The following is a 23,910-nucleotide window of genomic DNA, read 5'->3' as shown; positions in this document are numbered from 1 at the left end:
TGCGTGAATATAATTCGGCCTCATTCCCATTTTCTAATATGATTTTCAGAATGTGATTCAAAACATCATATTTGGGGAAATTGAGCTTCTTTTGTAAGATAAGTTAAACAGTTTTGTGTGTTAAGTGTGATGGTTTGGACAAGTCTCTGCGTGACATAAATAAGCGTGAAGATTGTTTTTAATAAAAAGTCGAAAAGAAACTAAAGACAATTATGGAAGATAAAAAATAAACTTTTCGCATGATAACGTAAATGTCAAGCAAAAGAGGTGCAATTTCTCTTCTTTATTTAAACTGATACTTCTATGCATGTTTTTGCCCTCCAGCAGAGGTCTTGCCAATGAAAAAATTCACGAACAAGAAAAGGGTGCGCTTGGATTTGAACCAAGTACCTCTTGATCTGCAGTCAAATGCTCTACCTCTGAGCTACACCCCCAAGCAATACAGCAAATTTTGATGTAATCTTGAATAATTTTTTTAGCTCATTTTCCCAGCAAACAAATGATCGACTTCACCGGTCCACAACCACCATGAACACGTTTTTTAGAGTATATAATATCACTTGAATCTCACACTTTGAGCACATTTTCCCAAAATTAAACTTTAAACTTCGACATTACACAACCAAAATGAAAAAGGCGTTTGCGTGAATATAATTCGGCCTCATTCCCATTTTCTAATATGATTTTCAGAATGGGATTCAAAACATCATATTTGGGGAAATTGAGATTATTTTGTAAGATAAGTTAAACAGTTTTGTGTGTTAAGTGTGATGGTTTGGACAAGTCTCTGCGTGACATAAATAAGCGTGAAGATTGTTTTTAATAAAAAGTCGAAAAGAAACTAAAGACAATTATGGAAGATAAAAAATAATCTTTTAACATGATAACGTAAATGTCAAGCAAAAGAGGTGCAATTTCTCTTCTTTATTTAAACTGATACTCCTATGCATGTTTTTGCACTCAAGCAGAGGTCTTGCCGATGAAAAAATTCACGAACAAGAAAAGGGGGCGCTTGGATTTGACTCAAGGACCTTTTGATCTGCAGTCAAATTCTCTACCTCTGAGCTACACCCCCATGCAACACTACAAATTTTGATGTAATCTTGATCAATTTTTTAGCTCACTTTCCCAGCAAACAAATTATCAACTTCACCAGTCCCCAACCACCATGAACAAGTCTTTTCGAGTACATAATTACACTTGAATCTCACACTTTGAGTACATTTTCACAAAATTAAACTTTCAACTTCGACATTACACAACCAAAATGAAAAAGGCGTTTGCGTGAATATAATTCGGCCTCATTCCCATTTTCTAATATGATTTTCAGAATGTGATTCAAAACATCATATTTGGGGAAATTGAGCGTCTTTTGTAAGATAAGTTAAACAGTTTTGTGTGTTAAGTGTGATGGTTTGGACAAGTCTCTGCGTGACATAAATAAGCGTGAAGATTGTTTTTAATAAAAAGTCGAAAAGAAACTAAAGACAATCATGGAAGATAAAAAATAAACTTTTCGCATGATAACGTAAATGTCAAGCAAAAGAGGTGCAATTTCTCTTCTTTATTTAAACTGATACTTCTATGCATGTTTTTGCACTCCAGCAGAGGCCTTGCCAATGAAAAAAATCACGAACAAGAAAAGGGTGCGCTTGGATTTGAACCAAGGACCTCTTGATCTGCAGTCAAATGCTCTACGTCTGAGCTACACCCCCATGCAATACTACAAATTTTGATGTCATCTTGAATCTATTTTTTAGCTCATTTTCCCAGCAAACAAATTATCGACTTCACCGGTCCACAACCACCATGAACAAGTCTTTTAGAGTATATAATTACACTTGAATCTCACACTTTGAGCACATTTTCCCAAAATTAAACTTTCGACGTCGACATTACACAACCAAAATGAAAAAGGCTTTTGCGTGAATATAATTCGGCCTCATTCCCATTATCTAATATGATTTTCAGAATGGGATTCAAAACATCATATTTGGGGAAATTGAGATTCTTTTGTAAGATAAGTTAAACAGTTTTGTTTGTTAAGTGTGATGGTTTGGACAAGTCTCTGCGTGACATAAATAAGCGTGAAGATTATTTTTAATAAAAAGTCGAAAAGAAACTAAAGACAATTATGGAAGATAAAAAATAAACTTTTCGGATGATAACGTAAATGTCAAGCAAAAGAGGTGCAATTTCTCTTCTTTATTTAAACTGATACTTCTATGCATGTTTTTGCACTCCAGCAGAGGCCTTGCCAATGAAAAAAATCACGAACAAGAAAAGGGCGCGCTTGGATTTGAACCAAGGACCTCTTGATCTGCAGTCAAATGCTCTACCTCTGAGCTACACCCCCATGCAATACTACAAATTTTGATGTCATCTTGAATCTATTTTTTAGATCATTTTCCCAGCAAACAAATTATCGACTTCACCGGTCCACAACCACCATGAACAAGTCTTTTAGAGTATATAATTACACTTGAATCTCACACTTTGAGCACATTTTCCCAAAATTCAACTTTCGACATTACACAACCAAAATGAAAAAGGCTTTTGCGTGAATATTATTCGGCCTCATTCCCATTATCTAATATGATTTTCTGAATGGGATACAAAACATCATATTTGGGGAAAGTGAGATTCTTTTGTAAGATAAGTTAAACAGTTTTGTGTGTTAAGTGTGATGGTTTGGACAAGTCTCTGCATGACATAAATAAGCGTGAAGATTGTTTTTTAATTATAAGTCGAAAAGAAACTGAAGACAATTATGGAACATAAAAAATAAACTTTTCGCATGATAACGTTAATGTCAAGCAAAAGAGGTGCAATTTATCTTCTTTATTTAAACTGATACTTCTATGCATGTTTTAGCACTCCAGCAGAGGCCTTGACAATGAAAAAATGCATAAACAAGAAAAGTGGGCGCTTGGATTTGAACCAAGGACCTCTTGATCTGCAGTCAAATGCTCTACCTCTGAGCTACACCCCCATGCAATACTACAAATTTTGATGTCATCTTGAATCTATTTTTTAGCTCATTTTCCCAGCAAACAAATTATCGACTTCACCGGTCCACAACCACCATGAACAAGTCTTTTAGAGTATATAATTACACTTGAATCTCACACTTTGAGCAAATTTTCCCAAAATTCAACTTTCGACTTCGACATTACACAACCAAAATGAAAAAGGCTTTTGCGTGAATATAATTCGGCCTCATTCCCATTATCTAATATGATTTTCTGAATGGGATACAAAACATCATATTTGGGGAAAGTGAGATTCTTTTGTAAGATAAGTTAAACAGTTTTGTGTGTTAAGTGTGATGGTTTGGACAAGTCTCTGCATGACATAAATAAGCGTGAAGATTGTTTTTTAATTATAAGTCGAAAAGAAACTGAAGACAATTATGGAACATAAAAAATAAACTTTTCGCATGATAACGTTAATGTCAAGCAAAAGAGGTGCAATTTATCTTCTTTATTTAAACTGATACTTCTATGCATGTTTTAGCACTCCAGCAGAGGCCTTGACAATGAAAAAATTCATAAACAAGAAAAGTGGGCGCTTGGATTTAAACCAAGGACCTCTTGATGTGCAGTCAAATGCTCTACCTCTGAGCTACACCCCCATGCAATACAACAAATTTTGATGTAATCTTGAATCAATTTTTTAGCTCATTTTCCCAGCAAACAAATGATCGACTTCACCGGTCCACAACCACCATGAACAAGTCTTTTAGAGGATATAATTACACTTGAATCTCACACTTTGAGCACATTTTCCCAAAATTAAACTTTCGAATTCGACATTACACAACCGAAATTAAAAAGGCTTTTGCGTGAATATAATTCGGCCTCATTCCCATTATCTAATATGATTTTCAGAATGGGATTCAAAACATCATATTTGGGGAAAGTGAGATTTTTTTGTAAGATAAGTTAAACATGATAATTGGTTCTTTACCCTTCTATCTGGCAACAAAACTGACACCTTTTTACAAGGAGTCATGTTTGCATAGACCGCAATACCTGCAGTCATAATACAAACAAAAGAACTTAACTCTGATAATGTGCACTGTCCTTAAAGTTGATTGATCCACACCCGAGACAGCTTTCCTTAGAACCTAGTCTCATATGGGTTGGACCAGATGACGCCAAAAGGCGCACAACTCAAAGACAATGCACCATCAGAGTATGAGAGCTCGGGGCAAGCATCTACACTATGGGAACCTCATTTGCCAGTAAAAATATGATAATTGGTTTTTTACCCTTCTATCTGGCAACAAAACTGACACCGTTTTACAAGGAGTCATGTTTGCATAGACCGCAATACCTGCAGTCATAATACAAACAAAAGAACATAACTCTGATAATGTGCACTGTCCTTAAAGTTGATTGATCCACACCCGAGACAGCTTTCCTTAGAGCATAGTCTCATATGGGTTGGACCAGATGACGCCAAAAGGCGCACAACTCAAAGACAATGCACCATCAGAGTATGAGAGCTCGGGGCAAGCATCTACACTATGGGAACCTCATTTGCCAGTAAAAATATGATAATTGGTTCATTACCCTTCTATCTGGCAACAAAACTGATACCTTTTTACAAGGAGTCATGTTTGCATAGACCGCAATACCTGCAGTCATAATACAAACAAAAGAACATAATTCTGATAATGTGCACTGTCCTTAAAGTTGATTGATCCACACCCGAGACAGCTTTCCTTAGAGCCTAGTCTCATATGGGTTGGACCAGATGACGCCAAAAGGCGCACAACCCAAAGACAATGCACCATCAGAGTATGAGAGCTCGGGGCAAGCATCTACACTATGGGAACCTCATTTGCCAGTAAAAATATGATAATTGGTTCTTTACCCTTCTATCTGGCAACAAAACTGACACCTTTTTACAAGGAGTCATGTTTGCATAGACCGCAATACCTGCAGTCATAATACAAACAAAAGAACATAACTCTGATAATGTGCACTGTCCTTAAAGTTGATTGATCCACATCCGAGACAGCTTTCCTTAGAGCCTAGTCTCATATGGGTTGGACCAGATGTCGCCAAAAGGCGCACAACTCAAAGACAATGCACCATCAGAGTATGAGAGCTCGGGGCAAGCATCTACACTATGGGAACCTCATTTGCCAGTAAAAATATGATAATTGGTTCTTTACCCTTCTATCTGGCAACAAAACTGACACCTTTTTACAAGGAGTCATGTTTGCATAGACCGCAATACCTGCAGTCATAATACAAACAAAAGAACATAACTCTGATAATGTGCACTGTCCTTAAAGTTGATTGATCCACACCCGAGAGAGCTTCCTTAGAGCCTAGTCTCATATGGGTTGGACCAGATGACGCCAAAAGGCGCACAACTCAAAGACAATGCACCATCAGAGTATGAGAGCTCGGGGCAAGCATCTACACTATGGGAACCTCACATGACTCCTTGTAAAAAGGTGTCAGTTTTGTTGCCAGATAGAAGGGTAAAGAACCAATTATCATATTTTTACTGGCAAATGAGGTTCCCATAGTATAAGTTAAACAGTTTTGTGTGTTAAGTGTGATGGTTTGGACAAGTCTCTGCGTCACGTAAATAAGCGTGAAGATTGTTTTTAATTAAAAGTCGAAAAGAAACTAAAGACAATTATGGAAGATAAAAAATAAACTTTTCGCATGATAACGTTAATGTCAAGCTAAAGAGGTGCAATTTCTCTTCTTTATTTAAACTGATACTTCTATGCATGTTTTTGCACTCCAGCAGAGGCCTTGCCAATGAAAAAATTCACGAACAAGAAAAGGGGGCGCTTGGATTTGAACCAAGGACCTCTTGATCTGCAGTCAAATGCTCTACCTCTGAGCTACACCCCCATGCAATACTACAAATTTTGATGTAAACTTGAATCAAATTTTAGCTCATTTTCCCAGCAAACAAATTATCGACTTCACCAGTCCACAACCACCATGAACAAGTCTTTTAGAGTACATAATTACACTTGAATCTCACACTTTGAGCACATTTTCCCAAAATTAAACTTTCGAATTCGACATTACACAACCAAAATGAAAAAGGCGTTTGCGTGAATATAATTCGGCCTCATTCCCATTATCTAATATGATTTTCAGAATGGGATTCAAAACATCATATTTGGGGAAAGTGAGATTTTTTTGTAAGATAAGTTAAACAGTTTTGTGTGTTAAGTGTGATGGTTTGGACAAGTCTCTGCGTCACATAAATAAGCGTGAAGATTGTTTTTAATTAAAAGTCGAAAAGAAACTAAAGACAATTATGGAAGATAAAAAATAAACTTTTCGCATGATAACGTTAATGTCAAGCTAAAGAGGTGCAATTTCTCTTCTTTATTTAAACTGATACTTCTATGCATGTTTTTGCACTCCAGCAGAGGCCTTGCCAATGAAAAAATTCACGAACAAGAAAAGGGGGTGCTTGGATTTGAACCAAGGACTTCTTGATCTGCAGTCAAATGCTCTACCTCTGATCTACACCCCCATGCAATACAACAAATTTTGATGTAATCTTGAATCAATTTTTTAGCTCATTTTCCCAGCAAACAAATGATCGACTTCACCGGTCCACAACCACCATGAACAAGTCTTTTAGAGGATATAATTACACTTGAATCTCACACTTTGAGCACATTTTCCCAAAATTAAACTTTCGACTTCGACATTACACAACCGAAATGAAAAAGGCGTTTGCGTGAATATAATTCGGCCTCATTCCCATTATCTAATATGATTTTCAGAATGGGATTCAAAACATCATATTTGGGGAAATTGAGATTCTTTTGTAAGATAAGTTAAACAGTTTTGTTTGTTAAGTGTGATGGTTTGGACAAGTCTCTGCGTGACATAAATAAGCGTGAAGATTGTTTTTAATATAAAGTCGAAAAGAAACTAAAGACAATTATGGAAGATAAAAAATAAACTTTTCGCATGATAACGTAAATGTCAAGCAAAAGAGGTGCAATTTCTCTTCTTTATTTAAACTGATACTTCTTTGCATGTTTTTGCACTCCAGCAGAGGTCTTGTTAATGAAAAAATGCACGAACAAGAAAAGGGGGCGCTTGGTTTTGAATCAAGGGCCTCTTGATCTGCAGTCAAATGCTCTACCTCTGAGCCACACCCCCATGCAACACTACAAATTTTGTTGTAATCTTGATAAATTTTTTAGCTCATTTTCCCAGCAAACAAATTATCAACTTCACCAGTCCACAACCACCATGAACAAGTCTTTTAGAGTACATAATTACACTTGAATCTCACACTTTGAGTACATTTTCCCAAAATTAAACTTTCAACTTCGACATTACACAACCAAAATGAAAAAGGCGTTTGCGTGAATATAATTCGGCCTCATTCCCATTATCTAATATGATTTTCAGAATGGGATTCAAAACATCATATTTGGGGAAAGTGAGATTTTTTTGTAAGATAAGTTAAACAGTTTTGTGTGTTAAGTGTGATGGTTTGGACAAGTCTCTGCGTCACATAAATAAGCGTGAAGATTGTTTTTAATTAAAAGTCGAAAAAAAACTAAAGACAATTATGGAAGATAAAAAATAAACTTTTCGCATGATAACGTTAATGTCAGGCAAAAGAGGTGCAATTTCTCTTCTTTATTTAAACTGATACTTCTATGCATGTTTTTGAACTCCAGCAGAGGCCTTGCCAATGAAAAAATTCACGAACAAGAAAAGGGGGCGCTTGGATTTGAACCAAGAACCTCTTGATCTGCAGTCAAATGCTCTACCTCTGAGCTACACCCCCATGCAACACTACAAATTTTGATGTAATCTTGATCAATTTTTTAGCTCATTTTCCCAGCCAACAAATTATCAACTTCACCAGTCCACAACCACCATGAACAAGTCTTTTAGAGTACATAATTACACTTGAATCTCACACTTTGAATACATTTTCCCAAAATTAAACTTTAAACTTCGACATTACACAACCAAAATGAAAAAGGCGTTTGCGTGAATATAATTCGGCCTCATTCCCATTATCTAATATGATTTTCAGAATGGGATTCAAAACATCATATTTGGGGAAATTGAGATTCTTTTGTAAGATAAGTTAAACAGTTTTGTTTGTTAAGTGTGATGGTTTGGACAAGTCTCTGCGTGACATAAATAAGCGTGAAGATTGTTTTTAATAAAAAGTCGAAAAGAAACTAAAGACAATTATGGAAGATAAAAAATAAACTTTTCGCATTATAACGTAAATGTCAAGCAAAAGAGGTGCAATTTCTCTTCTTTATTTAAACTGATACTTCTTTGCATGTTTTTGCACTCCAGCAGAGGTCTTGCCAATGAAAAAATGCGCGAACAAGAAAAGGGGGCGCTTGGATTTGAATCAAGGACCTCTTGATCTGCAGTCAAATGCTCTACCTCTGAGCCACACCCCCATGCAACACTACAAATTTTGATGTAATCTTGATAAATTTTTTAGCTCATTTTCCCAGCAAACAAATTATCAACTTCACCAGTCCACAACCACCATGAACAAGTCTTTCAGAGTAAGTAATTACACTTGAATCTCACACTTTGAGCACATTTTCCCAAAATTAAACTTTCGACTTCGACATTACACAACCAAAATGAAAAAGGCTTTTGCGTGAATATAATTCGGCCTCATTCCTATTATCTAATATGATTTTCAGAATGGGATTCAAAACATCATATTTGGGGAAAGTGAGATTCTTTTGTAAGATAAGTTAAACCGTTTTGTGTGTTAAGTGTGATGGTTTGGACAAGTCACTGCGTGACATAAATAAGCGTGAAGATTGTTTTTAATTAAAAGTCGAAAAGAAACTAAAGACAATTTAGGAAGATAAAAAATAAACTTTTCGCATGATAACGTAAATGTCAAGCAAAAGAGGTGCAATTTATCTTCTTTATTTAAACTGATACTTCTTTGCATGTTTTTGCACTCCAGCAGAGGTCTTGCCAATGAAAAAATTCACGAACAAGAAAAGGGGCGCTTGGATTTGAACCAAGGACCTCTTGATCTGCAGTCAAATGCTCTACCTCTGAGCTACACCCCCATGCAACGCTACAAATTTTGATGTAATCTTGAATCAATTTTTTAGCTCATTTTCCCAGCAAACAAATGATCGACTTCACCGGTCCACAACCAACTTGAACAATTCTAATTACACTTGAATCTCACACTTTGAGCACATTTTCCCAAAATTAAACTCTCGACTTCGGCATTACACAACCAAAATGAAAAAGACTTTGTGTGAATATAATTCGGCCTCATTCCTATTATCTAATATGATTTTCAGAATGGGATTCAAAACATCATATTTGGGGAAAGTGAGATTATTTTGTAAGATAAGTTAAACAGTTTTGTGTGTTAAGTGTAATCGTTTGGACAAGTCGCCGCGTGACGTAAATACGCGTGAAGATTTTTTATTAAAAGTCGAAAAAATACTAAAGACAATTATGGAAGATAAAAAATAAACTTTTCGCATGATAACGTAAATGTCAAGCAAAAGAGGTGCAATTTCTCTTCTTTATTTAAACTGTTACTTCTATGCATGTTTTTGCACTCCAGCAGAGGTCTTGCCAATGAAAAAATTCACGAACAAGAAAAGGGGGCGCTTGGATTTGAACCAAGGACCTCTTGATCTGCAGTCAAATGCTCTACCTCTGAGCTACACCCCCATGCAACACTACCAATTTTGATGTAATCTTGAATCAATTTTTTAGCTCATTTTCCCAGCAAACAAATTATCAACTTCACCAGTCCAAAACCATCATGAACAAGTCTTTTAGAGTACATAATTACACTTGAATCTCACACTTTGAGCACATTTTCCCAAAATTAAACTTTCGACTTCGACATTACACAACCAAAATGAAAAAGGCTTTTGCGTGAATATAATTCGGCCTCATTCCCATTTTCTAATATGATTTTCAGAATGGGATTCAAAACATCATATTTGGTGAAATTGAGATTCTTTTGTAAGATAAGTTAAACAGTTTTGTGTGTTAAGTGTGATGGTTTGGACAAGTCACTGCGTGACATGAATAAGCGTGAAGATTGTTTTTAATTAAAAGTCGAAAAGAAACTAAAGACAATTATGGAAGATAAAAAATAAACTTTTCGCATGATAACGTAAATGTCAAGCAAAAGAGGTGCAATTTCTCTTCTTTATTTAAACTGATACTTCTATGCATGTTTTTGCACTCCAGCAGAGGTCTTGCCAATGAAAAAATTCACGAACAAGAAAAGGGGGCGCTTGCATTTGAACCAAGGACCTCTTGATCTGCAGTCAAATGCTCTACCTCTGAGCTCCACCCCCATGCAATACTAGAAATTTTTAGATAATCTTGAATCAATTTTTAGCTCATTTTCCCAGCAAACAAATGATCGACTTCACCAGTCCACAACCACCATGAACAAGTCTTTTAGAGGATATAATTACACTTGAATCTCACACTTTGAGCACATTTTCCCAAAATTAAACTTTCGACGTCGACATTACACAACCAAATTGAAAAGGCTTTTGCGTGAATATAATTCGGCCTCATTCCCATTATCTAATATGATTTTCAGAATGGGATTCAAAACATCATATCTGGGGAAATTGAGATTCTTTTGTAAGATAAGTTAAACAGTTTTGTTTGTTAAGTGTGATGGTTTGGACAAGTCTCTGCGTGACATAAATAGGCGTGAAGATTGTTTTTAATAAAAAGTCGAAAAGAAACTAAAGACAATTATGGAAGATAAAAAATAAACTTTTCGCATGATAACGTAAATGTCAAGCAAAAGAGGTGCAATTTCTCTTCTTTATTTAAACTGATACTTCTATGCATGTTTTTGCACTCCAGCAGAGGCCTTGCCAATGAAAAAATTCACGAACAAGAAAAGGGGGCACTTGGATTTGAACCAAGGACCTCTTGATGTGCAGTCAAATGCTCTACCTCTGAGCTACACCCCCATGCAATACAACAAATTTTGATGTAATCTTGAATCCATTTTTTAGCTCATTTTCCCAGCAAACAAATGATCGACTTCACCGGTCCACAACCACCTTGAACAATTCTAATTACACTTGAATCTCACACTTTGAGCACATTTTCCCAAAATTAAACTCTCGACTTCGGCATTACACAAACAAAATGAAAAAGACTTTGTGTGAATATAATTCGGCCTCATTCCTATTATCTAATATTATTTTCAGAATGGGATTCAAAACATCATATTTGGTGAAAGTGAGATTCTTTTGTAAGATAAGTCAAACAGTTTTGTGTGTTAAGTGCAATCGTTTGGACAAGTCGCCGCGTGACGTAAATACGCGTGAAGATTTTTTATTAAAAGTCGAAAAGAAACTAAAGACAATTATGGAAGATAAAAAATAAACTTTTCGCATGATAACGTAAATGTGAAGCAAAAGAGGTGCAATTCTCTTCTTTATTTAAACTGATACTTCTCTGCATGTTTTTGCACTCCAGCAGAGGTCTTGCCAATGAAAAAATTCACGAACAAGAAAAGGGGGCGCTTGGATTTGAACCAAGGACCTCTTGATCTGCAGTCAAATGCTCTACCTCTGAGCTACACCCCCATGCAACACTACAAATTTTGATGTAATCTTGAATCATTTTTTTAGCTCATTTTCCCAGCAAACAAATTATCAACTTCACCAGTCCAAAACCACCATGAACAAGTCTTTTAGAGTACATAATTACACTTGAATCTCACACTTTGAGCACATTTTCCCAAAATTAAACTTTCGACTTCGACATTACACAAACAAAATGAAAAGGCTTTTGCGTGAATATAATTCGGCCTCATTCCCATTTTCTAATATGATTTTCAGAATGGGATTCAAAACATCATATTTGGGGAAATTGAGATTCTTTTGTAAGATAAGTTAAACAGTTTTGTTTGTTAAGTGTGATGGTTTGGACAAGTCTCTGCGTGACATAAAAAAGCTTGAAGATTGTATTTTAATAAAAAGTCGAAAAGAAACTAAAGACAATTATGGAAGATAAAAAATAAACTTTTCGCATGATAACGTAAATGTCAAGCAAAAGAGGTGCAATTTCTCTTCTTTATTTAAACTGATACTTCTATGCATGTTTTTGCACTCCAGCAGAGGCCTTGCCAATGAAAAAATTCACGAACAAGAAAAGGGGGCGCTTGGATTTGAACCAAGGACCTCTTGATCTGCAGTCAAATGCTCTACCTCTGAGCTACACCCCCATGCAATACTACAATATTTGATGTCATCTTGAATCTATTTTTTAGCTCATTTTCCCAGCAAACAAATTATCGACTTCACCGGTCCACAACCACCATGAACAAGTCTTTTAGAGTATATAATTACACTTGAATCTCACACTTTGCGCACATTTTCCCAAAATTCAACTTTCGACTTCGACATTACACAACCGAAATGAAAAAGGCTTTTGCGTGATTATAATTCGGCCTCATTCCCATTATCTAATATGATTTTCTGAATGGGATACAAAACATCATATTTCGGGAAAGTGAGATTCCTTTGTAAGATAAGTTAAACAGTTTTGTGTGTTAAGTGTGATGGTTTGGACAAGTCTCTGCATGACATAAATAAGCGTGAAGATTGTTTTTTAATTATAAGTCGAAAAGAAACTGAAGACAATTATGGAACATAAAAAATAAACTTTTCGCATGATAACGTTAATGTCAAGCAAAAGAGGTACAATTTCTCTTCTTTATTTAAACTGATACTTCTATGCATGTTTTAGCACTCCAGCAGAGGCCTTGACAATGAAAAAATTCATAAACTAGAAAAGTGGGCGCTTGGATTTAAACCAAGGACCTCTTGATGTGCAGTCAAATGCTCTACCTCTGAGCTACACCCCCATGCAATACAACAAATTTTGATGTAATCTTGAATCAATTTTTTAGCTCATTTTCCCAGCAAACAAATGATCGACTTCACCGGTCCACAACCACCATGAACAAGTCTTTTAGAGGATATAATTACACTTGAATCTCACACTTTGAGCACATTTTCCCAAAATTAAACTTTCGAATTCGACATTACACAACCGAAATTAAAAAGGCTTTTGCGTGAATATAATTCGGCCTCATTCCCATTATCTAATATGATTTTCAGAATGGGATTCAAAACATCATATTTGGGGAAAGTGAGATTTTTTTGTAAGATAAGTTAAACATGATAATTGGTTCTTTACCCTTCTATCTGGCAACAAAACTGACACCTTTTTACAAGGAGTCATGTTTGCATAGACCGCAATACCTGCAGTCATAATACAAACAAAAGAACTTAACTCTGAAAATGTGCACTGTCCTTAAAGTTGATTGATCCACACCCGAGACAGCTTTCCTTAGAGCCTAGTCTCATATGGGTTGGACCAGATGACGCCAAAAGGCGCACAACTCAAAGACAATGCACCATCAGAGTATGAGAGCTCGGGGCAAGCATCTTCACTATGGGAACCTCATTTGCCAGTAAAAATATGATAATTGGTTTTTTACCCTTCTATCTGGCAACAAAACTGACACCTTTTTACAAGGAGTCATGTTTGCATAGACCGCAATACCTGCAGTCATAATACAAACAAAAGAACATAACTCTGACAATGTGCACTGTCCTTAAAGTTGATTGATCCACACCCGAGACAGCTTTTCCTTAGAGCCTAGTCTCATATGGGTTGGACCAGATGACGCCAAAAGGCGCACAACTCAAAGACAATGCACCATCAGAGTATGAGAGCTCGGGGCAAGCATCTACACTATGGGAACCTCATTTGCCAGTAAAAATATGATAATTGGTTCTTTACCCTTCTATCTGGCAACAAAACTGACACCTTTTTACAAGGAGTCATGTTTGCATAGACCGCAATACCTGCAGTCATAATACAAACAAAAGAACATAACTCTGATAATGTGCACTGTCCTTAAAGTTGATTGATCCACACCCGAGACAGCTTTCCTTAGAGCCTAGTCTCATATGGGTTGGACCATATGACGCCAAAAGGCGCACAACTCAAAGACAATGCACCATCAGAGTATGAGAGCTCGGGGCAAGCATCTACACTATGGGAACCTCACATGACTCCTTGTAAAAAGGTGCCAGTTTTGTTGCCAGATAGAAGAGTAAAGAACCAATTATCATATTTTTACTGGCAAATGAGGTTCCCATAGTATAAGTTAAACAGTTTTGTGTGTTAAGTGTGATGGTTTGGACAAGTCTCTGCGTCACATAAATAAGCGTGAAGATTGTTTTTAATTAAAAGTCGAAAAGAAACTAAAGACAATTATGGAAGATAAAAAATAAACTTTTCGCATGATAACGTTAATGTCAAGCTAAAGAGGTGCAATTTCTCTTCTTTATTTAAACTGATACTTCTATGCATGTTTTTGCACTCCAGCAGAGGCCTTGCCAATGAAAAAATTCACGAACAAGAAAAGGGGGCGCTTGGATTTGAACCAAGGACCTCTTGATCTGCAGTCAAATGCTCTACCTCTGAGCTACACCCCCATGCAATACTACAAATTTTGATGTAATCTTGAATCAAATTTTAGCTCATTTTCCCAGCAAACAAATTATCGACTTCACCAGTCCACAACCACCATGAACAAGTCTTTTAGAGTACATAATTACACTTGAATCTCACACTTTGAGCACATTTTCCCAAAATTAAACTTTCGAATTCGACATTACACAACCGAAATGAAAAAGGCGTTTGCGTGAATATAATTCGGCCTCATTCCCATTAACTAATATGATTTTCAGAATGGGATTCAAAACATCATATTTGGGGAAAGTGAGATTTTTTTGTAAGATAAGTTAAACAGTTTTGTGTGTTAAGTGTGATGGTTTGGACAAGTCTCTGCGTCACATAAATAAGCGTGAAGATTGTTTTTAATTAAAAGTCGAAGAAAAACTAAAGACAATTATGGAAGATAAAAAATAAACTTTTCGCATGATAACGTAAATGTCAAGCAAAAGAGGTGCAATTTCTCTTCTTAATTTAAACTGATACTTCTTTGCATGTTTTTGCACTCCAGCAGAGGTCTTGCCAATGAAAAAATGCGCGAACAAGAAAAGGGGGCGCTTGGATTTGAATCAAGGACCTCTTGATCTGCAGTCAAATGCTCTACCTCTGAGCCACACCCCCATGCAACGCTACAAATTTTGATGTAATCTTGATCAATTTTTTAGCTCATTTTCCCAGCAAACAAATTATCAACTTCACCAGTCCACAACCACCATGAACAAGTCTTTTAGAGTACATAATTACACTTGAATCTCACACTTTGAGTACATTTTCCCAAAATTAAACTTTCGACTTCGACATTACACAACCAAAATGAAAAAGCGTTTGCGTGAATATAATTCGGCCTCATTCCCATTATCTAATATGATTTTCAGAATGGGATTCAAAACATCATATTTGGGGAAATTGAGATTCTTTTGTAAGATAAGTTAAACAGTTTTGTGTGTTAAGTGTGATGGTTTGGACAAGTCTCTGCGTGACATAAATAAGCGTGAAGATTGTTTTTAATAAAAAGTCGAAAAGAAACTAAAGACAATTATGGAAGATAAAAAATAAACTTTTCGCATGATTACGTAAATGTCAAGCAAAAGATGTGCAATTTCTCTTCTTTATTTAAACTGATATTTCTATGCATGTTTTTGCCCTCCAGCAGAGGTCTTGCCAATGAAAAAATTCACGAACAAGAAAAGGGGGCGCTTGGATTTTAATCAAGGGCTTCTTGATCTGCAGTCAAATGCTCTACCTCTGAGCCACAACCCCATGCAACACTACAAATTTTGATGTAATCTTGATCAATTTTTTAGCTCATTTTCCCAGCAAACAAATTATCAACTTCACCAGTCCACAACCACCATGAACAAGTCTTTTGGAGTACATAATTACACTTGAATCTCACACTTTGAGTACATTTTCCCAAAATTAAACTTTAAACTTCGACATTGCACAACCAAAATGAAAAAGGCTTTTGCATGAATATAATTCGTCCTCATTCCAATTATCTAATATGATTTTCAGAATGGGATTCAAAACATCATATTTGGGGAAATTGAGATTCTTTTGTAAGATAAGTTAAACAGTTTTGTTTGTTAAGTGTGATGGTTTGGACAAGTCTCTGCGTGACATAAATAAGCGTGAAGATTGTTTTTAATAAAAGTCGAAAAGAAACTAAAGACAATTATGGAAGATAAAAAATAAACTTTCCGCATGATAACGTAAATGTCAAGCAAAAGAGGTGCAATTTCTCTTCTTTATTTAAACTGATACTTCTTTGCATGTTTTTGCACTCCAGCAGAGGTCTTGCCAATGAAAAAATGCACGAACAAGAAAAGGGGGCGCTTGGATTTGAAGCAAGGACCTCTTGATCTGCAGTCAAATGCTCTACCTCTGAGCCACACCCTCATGCAACACTACAAATTTTGATGTAATCTTGATCAATTTTTTAGCTCATTTTCCCAGCAAAGAAATTATCAACTTCACCAGTCCACAACCACCATGAACAAGTCTTTTAGAGTACATAATTACACTTGAATCTCACACTTTGAGTACATTTTCCCAAAATTAAACTTTCAACTTCGACATTACACAACCAAAATGAAAAAGGCGTTTGCGTGAATATAAGTCGGCCTGATTCCCATTATCTAATATGATTTTCAGAATGGGATTCAAAACATCATATTTGGGGAAAGTGAGATTTTTTTGTGAGATAAGTTAAACAGTTTTGTGTGTTAAGTGTGATGGTTTGGACAAGTCTCTGCGTCACATAAATAAGCGTGAAGATTGTTTTTAATAAAAAAGTCGAAAAGAAACTAAAGACAATTATGGAAGATAAAAAATAAACTTTTCGCATGATAACGTAAATGTCAAGCAAAAGAGGTGCAATTTCTCTTCTTTATTTAAACTGATACTTCTATGCATGTGTAATAATCCTTCAGGAGACGGCTTCGGAATCGGTCCTTTTTATTTTCACTTCACGATACACCTTGCTCACTCACTCTCCGTTGCTGGCAGACAACGGAGAGAGGATAGACCACCCACTAAGTCCCCGCCGCGCACGTGGCAAACCCCGGCCCCGTTTGCGCGTGACCCTGCTCTCCTCCTGCTCCAGTCTGCTCCCGATCGTTCTCCTCCCCTCGCTCTTAACACCTTCGTCACGTGGTTCCCCTAGCCCAGGGGTCGGCAACCAAAATAACAAGAAGAGCCATTTCTTTCCAATTCGGTACAAAATTCAATATTTCAAGAGCCGCAATGCATCTATGTACATACTGTACATACGTACATATCGTCAAGAAGCAGCCCGCAAAGAGCCGCATGCGGCTCCGGAGCCGTAGGTTGCCGACCCCTGGCCTAGCCAATCATCCATGGACAGCTCCGACCATTCTCGATGGTTCCCTGTCAATCCCGGGACCACGCCCCTCATCCAGCTCCCCATTAGCTGGGGCCCCGAATGGCTAAGCCCATCCCCCTGATGGCCTGTCATGATGACGCATGGGCCATGGTCCCTATCTCAACCCTTATTGGCTACAAGCAGGACCGGCAAGCCAATCCCCACGTGAACCCTCTGTGGCTGTTATTACACATGTTTTTGCCCTCCAGCAGAGGTCTTGCCAATGAAAAAATTCACGAACAAGAACAGGGGGCGCTTGGATTTGAACCAAGGACCTCTTGATCTGCAGTCAAATGCTCTACCTCTGAGCTACACCCCCATGCAATACTAGAAATTTTGAGATAATCTTGAATCAATTTTTTAGCTCATTTTCCCAGCAAACAAATGATCGACTTCACCAGTCCACAACCACCATGAACAAGTCTTTTAGAGGATATAATTACACTTGAATCTCACACTTTGAGCACATTTTCCCGAAATTAAACTTTCGACTTCGACATTACACAACCAAAATGAAAATGGCTTTTGCGTGAATATAATTCGGCATCATTCCCATCATCTAATATGATTTTCAGAATGGGATTCAAAACATCATATTTGGGGAAAGTGAGATTCTTTTGTAAGATACGTTAAACAGTTTTGTGTGTTAAGTGTGATGGTTTGGACAAGTCTCTGCGTGACATAAATAAGCGTGAAGATTGTTTTTAATAAAAAGTCGAAAAGAAACTAAAGACAATTATGGAAGATAAAAAATAAACTTTTCGCATGATAACGTAAATGTCAAGCAAAAGAGGTGCAATTTCTCTTCTTTATTTAAACTGATACTTCTATGCATGTGTAATAATCCTTCAGGAGACGGCTTCGGAATCGGTCCTTTTTATTTTCACTTAACGATACACCTTGCTCACTCACTCTCCGTTGCTGGCAGACAACGGAGAGAGGACAGACCACCCACTAAGTCCCCGCCGTGCACGTGGCAAACCCCGGCCCGTCCGCGCGTGACCCTGCTCTCCTCCTGCTCCAGTCTGCTCCCGATCGTTCTCCTCCCCTCGCTCTTAACACCTTTGTCACGTGGTTCCCCTAGCAAATCATCCATGGACAGCTCCGACCATTCTCGATGGTTCCCTGTCAATCCCGGGACCACGCCCCTCATCCGGCTCCCCATTAGCTGGGGCCCCGAATGGCTAAGCCCATCCCCCTGATGGCCTGTCATAATGACGCATGGGCCATGGTCCCTATCTCAACCCTTATTGGCTACAAGCAGGACCGGCAAGCCAATCCCCACGTGAACCCTCTGTGGCTGTTATTACACATGTTTTTGCCCTCCAGCAGAGGTCTTGCCAATGAAAAAATTCACGAACAAGAAAAGGGGGCGCTTGGATTTGAACCAAGGACCTCTTGATCTGCAGTCAAATGCTCTACCTCTGAGCTACACCCCCATGCAATACTAGAAATTTTGAGATAATCTTGAATCAATTTTTTAGCTCATTTTCCCAGCAAACAAATGATCGACTTCACCAGTCCACAACCACCATGAACAAGTCTTTTAGAGGATATAATTACACTTGAATCTCACACTTTGAGCACATTTTCCCGAAATTAAACTTTCGACTTCGACATTACACAACCAAAATGAAAATGGCTTTTGCGTGAATATAATTCGGCCTCATTCCCATCATCTAATATGATTTTCAGAATGGGATTCAAAACATCATATTTGGGGAAAGTGAGATTCTTTTGTAAGATACGTTAAACAGTTTTGTGTGTTAAGTGTGATGGTTTGGACAAGTCTCTGCGTGACATAAATAAGCGTGAAGATTGTTTTTAATAAAAAGTCGAAAAGAAACTAAAGACAATTATGGAAGATAAAAAATAAACTTTTCGCATGATAACGTAAATGTCAAGCAAAAGAGGTGCAATTTCTCTTCTTTATTTAAACTGATACTTCTATGCATGTGTAATAATCCTTCAGGAGACTGCTTCGGAATCGGTCCTTTTTATTTTCACTTCACGATACACCTTGCTCACTCACTCTACGTTGCTGGCAGACAACAGAGAGAGGACAGACCACCCACTAAGTCCCCGCCGTGCACGTGGCAAACCCCGGCCCCGTCCGCGCGTGACCCTGCTCTCCTCCAGCTCCAGTCTGCTCCCGATCGTTCTCCTCCCCTCGCTCTTAACACCTTCGTCACGTGGTTCTCCTAGCAAATCATCCATGGACAGCTCCGACCATTCTCGATGGTTCCCTGTCAATCCCGGGACCACGCCCCTCATCCGGCTCCCCATTAGCTGGGGCCCCGAATGGCTAAGCCCATCCCCCTGATGGCCTGTCATAATGACGCAAGGGCCATGGTCCCTATCTCAACCCTTATTGGCTACAAGCAGGACCGGCAAGCCAATCCCCACGTGAACCCTCTGTGGCTGTTATTACACATGTTTTTGCCCTCCAGCAGAGGTCTTGCCAATGAAAAAATTCACGAACAAGAAAAGGGGGCGCTTGGATTTGAACCAAGGACCTCTTGATCTGCAGTCAAATGCTCTACCTCTGAGCTACACCCCCATGCAATACTAGCAATTTTGAGATAATCTTGAATCAATTTTTTAGCTCATTTTCCCAGCAAACAAATGATCGACTTCACCAGTCCACAACCACCATGAACAAGTCTTTTAGAGGATATAATTACACTTGAATCTCACACTTTGAGCACATTTTCCCGAAATTAAACTTTCGACTTCGACATTACACAACCAAAATGAAAATGGCTTTTGCGTGAATATAATTCGGCCTCATTCCCATCATCTAATATGATTTTCAGAATGGGATTCAAAACATCATATTTGGGGAAAGTGAGATTCTTTTGTAAGATACGTTAAACAGTTTTGTGTGTTAAGTGTGATGGTTTGGACAAGTCTCTGCGTGACATAAATAAGCGTGAAGATTGTTTTTAATTAAAAGTCGAAAAGAAACTAAAGACAATTATGGAAGATAAAAAATAAACTTTTCGCATGATAACGTAAATGTCAAGCAAAAGAGGTGCAATTTCTCTTCTTTATTTAAACTGATACTTCTATGCATGTGTAATAATCCTTCAGGAGACGGCTTCGGAATCGGTCCTTTTTATTTTCACTTCACGATACACCTTGCTCACTCACTCTCCGTTGCTGGCAGACAACGGAGAGAGGACAGACCACCCACTAAGTCCCCGCCGTGCACGTGGCAAACCCCGGCCCCGTCCGCGCGTGACCCTGCTCTCCTCCTGCTCCAGTCTGCTCCCGATCGTTCTCCTCCCCTCGCTCTTAACACCTTCGTCACGTGGTTCTCCTAGCAAATCATCCATGGACAGCTCCGACCATTCTCGATGGTTCCCTGTCAATCCCGGGACCACGCCCCTCATCCGGCTCCCCATTAGCTGGGGCCCCGAATGGCTAAGCCCATCCCCCTGATGGCCTGTCATAATGACGCATGGGCCATGGTCCCTATCTCAACCCTTATTGGCTACAAGCAGGACCGGCAAGCCAATCCCCACGTGAACCCTCTGTGGCTGTTATTACACATGTTTTTGCCCTCCAGCAGAGGTCTTGCCAATGAAAAAATTCACGAACAAGAAAAGGGGGCGCTTGGATTTGAACCAAGGACCTCTTGATCTGCAGTCAAATGCTCTACCTCTGAGCTACACCCCCATGCAATACTAGAAATTTTGAGATAATCTTGAATCAATTTTTTAGCTCATTTTCCCAGCAAACAAATGATCGACTTCACCAGTCCACAACCACCATGAACAAGTCTTTTAGAGGATATAATTACACTTGAATCTCACACTTTGAGCACATTTTCCCGAAATTAAACTTTCGACTTCGACATTACACAACCAAAATGAAAATGGCTTTTGCGTGAATATAATTCGTCCTCATTCCCATCATCTAATATGATTTTCAGAATGGGATTCAAAACATCATATTTGGGGAAAGTGAGATTCTTTTGTAAGATACGTTAAACAGTTTTGTGTGTTAAGTGTGATGGTTTGGACAAGTCTCTGCGTGACATAAATAAGCGTGAAGATTGTTTTTAATTAAAAGTCGAAAAGAAACTATAGACAATTATGGAAGATAAAAAATAAACTTTTCGCATGATAACGTAAATGTCAAGCAAAAGAGGTGCAATTTCTCTTCTTTATTTAAACTGATACTTCTATGCATGTGTAATAATCCTTCAGGAGACGGCTTCGGAATCGGTCCTTTTTATTTTCACTTCACGATACACCTTGCTCACTCACTCTCCGTTGCTGGCAGACAACGGAGAGAGGACAGACCACCCACTAAGTCCCCGCCGTGCACGTGGCAAACCCCGGCCCCGTCCGCGCGTGACCCTGCTCTCCTCCTGCTCCAGTCTGCTCCCGATCGTTCTCCTCCCCTCGCTCTTAACACCTTCGTCACGTGGTTCCCCTAGCAAATCATCCATGGACAGCTCCGACCATTCTCGATGGTTCCCTGTCAATCCCGGGACCACGCCCCTCATCCGGCTCCCCATTAGCTGGGGCCCCGAATGGCTAAGCCCATCCCCCTGATGGCCTGTCATGATGACGCATGGGCCATGGTCCCTATCTCAACCCTTATTGGCTACAAGCAGGACCGGCAAGCCAATCCCCACGTGAACCCTCTGTGGCTGTTATTACACATGTTTTTGCCCTCCAGCAGAGGTCTTGCCAATGAAAAAATTCACGAACAAGAAAAGGGGGCGCTTGGATTTGAACCAAGGACCTCTTAATCTGCAGTCAAATGCTCTACCTCTGAGCTACACCCCCATGCAATACTAGAAATTTTGAGATAATCTTGAATCAATTTTTTAGCTCATTTTCCCAGCAAACAAATGATCGACTTCACCAGTCCACAACCACCATGAACAAGTCTTTTAGAGGATATAATTACACTTGAATCTCACACTTTGAGCACATTTTCCCGAAATTAAACTTTCGACTTCGACATTACACAACCAAAATGAAAATGGCTTTTGCGTGAATATAATTCGGCCTCATTCCCATCATCTAATATGATTTTCAGAATGGGATTCAAAACATCATATTTGGGGAAAGTGAGATTCTTTTGTAAGATACGTTAAACAGTTTTGTGTGTTAAGTGTGATGGTTTGGACAAGTCTCTGCGTGACATAAATAAGCTTGAAGATTGTTTTTAATTAAAAGTCGAAAAGAAACTAAAGACAATTATGGAAGATAAAAAATAAACTTTTCGCATGATAACGTAAATGTCAAGCAAAAGAGGTGCAATTTCTCTTCTTTATTTAAACTGATACTTCTATGCATGTTTTTGCACTCCAGCAGAGGTCTTGCCAATGAAAAAATTCACGAACAAGAAAAGGGGGCGCTTGGATTTGAACCAAGGACCTCTTGATCTGCAGTCAAATGCTCTACCGCTGAGCTACACCCCCATGCAATACTACACATTTTGGCACAATCTTGAATCAAATATTTTAGCTCATTTTCCCAGCAAACAAATTCTCGACTTCACCAGTCCACAACCACCATGAACAATTTTTTTAGAGGATATAATTGGACCTCAGTCACATTATTTCATCTGATTTTCAGAATGGCATTCATTACATACAAATTTGGGAAAGTGAAATGTATTTTGATGCAAGTTGCAGAGTATTGTGTATCTAAGTTAGATGCTTTGGAAAAGTCTTCACGTGACCTTACATGCGTAAAGATTTTTCCTTTTTATCTCAAAGAAACTGAAGACATTCATGGGTGTTTTCTTTCAAAAATACTTCTTTAGTAATGAAGGGAAAGCAAAGTAGAAATAGACGATGTGTTCTTAAAGGTGGAGCGATTTCTATGTCGTCAAATTGATATCCTCGTGCATGTCTTTGCCCGATATAAATGGTTCTGCCAAAGATACATTTCCCAAGAAAGACAAAATTCACGAACAAGAAAAGGGGGTGCTTGGATTGGAACCAAGGACCTCTTGATCTGCAGTCAAATGCTCTACCTCTGAGCTTCACCCCCATTCAATACTACACATTTTGACACAATCTTGCATCAATTATTTAGCTCATTTTCCCAGCAAACAAATGATCGACTTCACCAGTCCACAACCACCATGAACAAGTCTTTTAGAGGATATAATAGGAACTGAGTCACATTATCTCATTTGATTTTCAGAATTGCATTCATTACATCAACCTTTGGGAAAGTGAAATGTATTTTTATACAAGTTGCAGAGTATTGTGTATGTAAGTTAGATGCTTAGAAAAAGTCTTCACGTGACTTAAAATGCGTAATGATTTTTTTTAAATCACAAAGAAACTGAAGACATTCATGGGTGTTTTCTTTCAAAAATACTTCTCTAGTGATGAAGGGAAAGCATGTCCCAAAAGAATGCACCGTTACACCACTCTGCGTCTGAACAGACAATTGTGTCAATAACAAATCGAACTTTACATCTTTAATG

At 38.1% G+C, this 23,910-nt stretch overlaps 27 non-coding genes across 27 annotated transcripts; all 27 read right to left on the bottom strand.

Annotated features, from left to right (window-relative positions):
* Positions 1-362: 362 nt before the first annotated feature.
* On the bottom strand, positions 363-434 carry TRNAC-GCA (transfer RNA cysteine (anticodon GCA)). The gene has a single exon. It is a non-coding gene; the product is annotated as a tRNA-Cys (tRNA).
* Positions 435-1,643: 1,209 nt separating this feature from the next.
* TRNAC-GCA (transfer RNA cysteine (anticodon GCA)) lies at positions 1,644-1,715 on the bottom strand. The gene has a single exon. It is a non-coding gene; the product is annotated as a tRNA-Cys (tRNA).
* Positions 1,716-2,284: 569 nt separating this feature from the next.
* Positions 2,285-2,356, bottom strand: TRNAC-GCA (transfer RNA cysteine (anticodon GCA)). Its single transcript has one exon. It is a non-coding gene; the product is annotated as a tRNA-Cys (tRNA).
* A 564-nt stretch (positions 2,357-2,920) lies between these two features.
* On the bottom strand, positions 2,921-2,992 carry TRNAC-GCA (transfer RNA cysteine (anticodon GCA)). Its single transcript has one exon. It is a non-coding gene; the product is annotated as a tRNA-Cys (tRNA).
* A 570-nt stretch (positions 2,993-3,562) lies between these two features.
* TRNAC-GCA (transfer RNA cysteine (anticodon GCA)) lies at positions 3,563-3,634 on the bottom strand. The gene has a single exon. It is a non-coding gene; the product is annotated as a tRNA-Cys (tRNA).
* Positions 3,635-5,813: 2,179 nt separating this feature from the next.
* Positions 5,814-5,885, bottom strand: TRNAC-GCA (transfer RNA cysteine (anticodon GCA)). The gene has a single exon. It is a non-coding gene; the product is annotated as a tRNA-Cys (tRNA).
* A 568-nt stretch (positions 5,886-6,453) lies between these two features.
* Positions 6,454-6,525, bottom strand: TRNAC-GCA (transfer RNA cysteine (anticodon GCA)). The gene has a single exon. It is a non-coding gene; the product is annotated as a tRNA-Cys (tRNA).
* A 569-nt stretch (positions 6,526-7,094) lies between these two features.
* On the bottom strand, positions 7,095-7,166 carry TRNAC-GCA (transfer RNA cysteine (anticodon GCA)). The gene has a single exon. It is a non-coding gene; the product is annotated as a tRNA-Cys (tRNA).
* Positions 7,167-7,734: 568 nt separating this feature from the next.
* Positions 7,735-7,806, bottom strand: TRNAC-GCA (transfer RNA cysteine (anticodon GCA)). The gene has a single exon. It is a non-coding gene; the product is annotated as a tRNA-Cys (tRNA).
* A 568-nt stretch (positions 7,807-8,374) lies between these two features.
* TRNAC-GCA (transfer RNA cysteine (anticodon GCA)) lies at positions 8,375-8,446 on the bottom strand. Its single transcript has one exon. It is a non-coding gene; the product is annotated as a tRNA-Cys (tRNA).
* Positions 8,447-9,013: 567 nt separating this feature from the next.
* On the bottom strand, positions 9,014-9,085 carry TRNAC-GCA (transfer RNA cysteine (anticodon GCA)). Its single transcript has one exon. It is a non-coding gene; the product is annotated as a tRNA-Cys (tRNA).
* Positions 9,086-9,638: 553 nt separating this feature from the next.
* Positions 9,639-9,710, bottom strand: TRNAC-GCA (transfer RNA cysteine (anticodon GCA)). Its single transcript has one exon. It is a non-coding gene; the product is annotated as a tRNA-Cys (tRNA).
* A 569-nt stretch (positions 9,711-10,279) lies between these two features.
* On the bottom strand, positions 10,280-10,351 carry TRNAC-GCA (transfer RNA cysteine (anticodon GCA)). The gene has a single exon. It is a non-coding gene; the product is annotated as a tRNA-Cys (tRNA).
* Positions 10,352-10,918: 567 nt separating this feature from the next.
* TRNAC-GCA (transfer RNA cysteine (anticodon GCA)) lies at positions 10,919-10,990 on the bottom strand. Its single transcript has one exon. It is a non-coding gene; the product is annotated as a tRNA-Cys (tRNA).
* Positions 10,991-11,542: 552 nt separating this feature from the next.
* On the bottom strand, positions 11,543-11,614 carry TRNAC-GCA (transfer RNA cysteine (anticodon GCA)). The gene has a single exon. It is a non-coding gene; the product is annotated as a tRNA-Cys (tRNA).
* Positions 11,615-12,183: 569 nt separating this feature from the next.
* Positions 12,184-12,255, bottom strand: TRNAC-GCA (transfer RNA cysteine (anticodon GCA)). Its single transcript has one exon. It is a non-coding gene; the product is annotated as a tRNA-Cys (tRNA).
* A 570-nt stretch (positions 12,256-12,825) lies between these two features.
* On the bottom strand, positions 12,826-12,897 carry TRNAC-GCA (transfer RNA cysteine (anticodon GCA)). The gene has a single exon. It is a non-coding gene; the product is annotated as a tRNA-Cys (tRNA).
* A 1,573-nt stretch (positions 12,898-14,470) lies between these two features.
* On the bottom strand, positions 14,471-14,542 carry TRNAC-GCA (transfer RNA cysteine (anticodon GCA)). The gene has a single exon. It is a non-coding gene; the product is annotated as a tRNA-Cys (tRNA).
* A 568-nt stretch (positions 14,543-15,110) lies between these two features.
* TRNAC-GCA (transfer RNA cysteine (anticodon GCA)) lies at positions 15,111-15,182 on the bottom strand. Its single transcript has one exon. It is a non-coding gene; the product is annotated as a tRNA-Cys (tRNA).
* Positions 15,183-16,388: 1,206 nt separating this feature from the next.
* Positions 16,389-16,460, bottom strand: TRNAC-GCA (transfer RNA cysteine (anticodon GCA)). The gene has a single exon. It is a non-coding gene; the product is annotated as a tRNA-Cys (tRNA).
* A 1,232-nt stretch (positions 16,461-17,692) lies between these two features.
* On the bottom strand, positions 17,693-17,764 carry TRNAC-GCA (transfer RNA cysteine (anticodon GCA)). The gene has a single exon. It is a non-coding gene; the product is annotated as a tRNA-Cys (tRNA).
* A 1,048-nt stretch (positions 17,765-18,812) lies between these two features.
* On the bottom strand, positions 18,813-18,884 carry TRNAC-GCA (transfer RNA cysteine (anticodon GCA)). Its single transcript has one exon. It is a non-coding gene; the product is annotated as a tRNA-Cys (tRNA).
* Positions 18,885-19,933: 1,049 nt separating this feature from the next.
* TRNAC-GCA (transfer RNA cysteine (anticodon GCA)) lies at positions 19,934-20,005 on the bottom strand. The gene has a single exon. It is a non-coding gene; the product is annotated as a tRNA-Cys (tRNA).
* A 1,049-nt stretch (positions 20,006-21,054) lies between these two features.
* Positions 21,055-21,126, bottom strand: TRNAC-GCA (transfer RNA cysteine (anticodon GCA)). Its single transcript has one exon. It is a non-coding gene; the product is annotated as a tRNA-Cys (tRNA).
* Positions 21,127-22,175: 1,049 nt separating this feature from the next.
* Positions 22,176-22,247, bottom strand: TRNAC-GCA (transfer RNA cysteine (anticodon GCA)). The gene has a single exon. It is a non-coding gene; the product is annotated as a tRNA-Cys (tRNA).
* Positions 22,248-22,816: 569 nt separating this feature from the next.
* Positions 22,817-22,888, bottom strand: TRNAC-GCA (transfer RNA cysteine (anticodon GCA)). Its single transcript has one exon. It is a non-coding gene; the product is annotated as a tRNA-Cys (tRNA).
* A 505-nt stretch (positions 22,889-23,393) lies between these two features.
* Positions 23,394-23,465, bottom strand: TRNAC-GCA (transfer RNA cysteine (anticodon GCA)). Its single transcript has one exon. It is a non-coding gene; the product is annotated as a tRNA-Cys (tRNA).
* Positions 23,466-23,910: the final 445 nt, after the last annotated feature.

Source organism: Lampetra fluviatilis, chromosome 58 (genome assembly GCF_964198595.1).
Source record: "Lampetra fluviatilis chromosome 58, kcLamFluv1.1, whole genome shotgun sequence".
Lineage (NCBI taxonomy): Eukaryota > Metazoa > Chordata > Hyperoartia > Petromyzontiformes > Petromyzontidae > Lampetra > Lampetra fluviatilis.
Note: the sequence above shows the minus strand (reverse complement) of the source record. Positions and strands in the feature narration are given on the sequence as shown.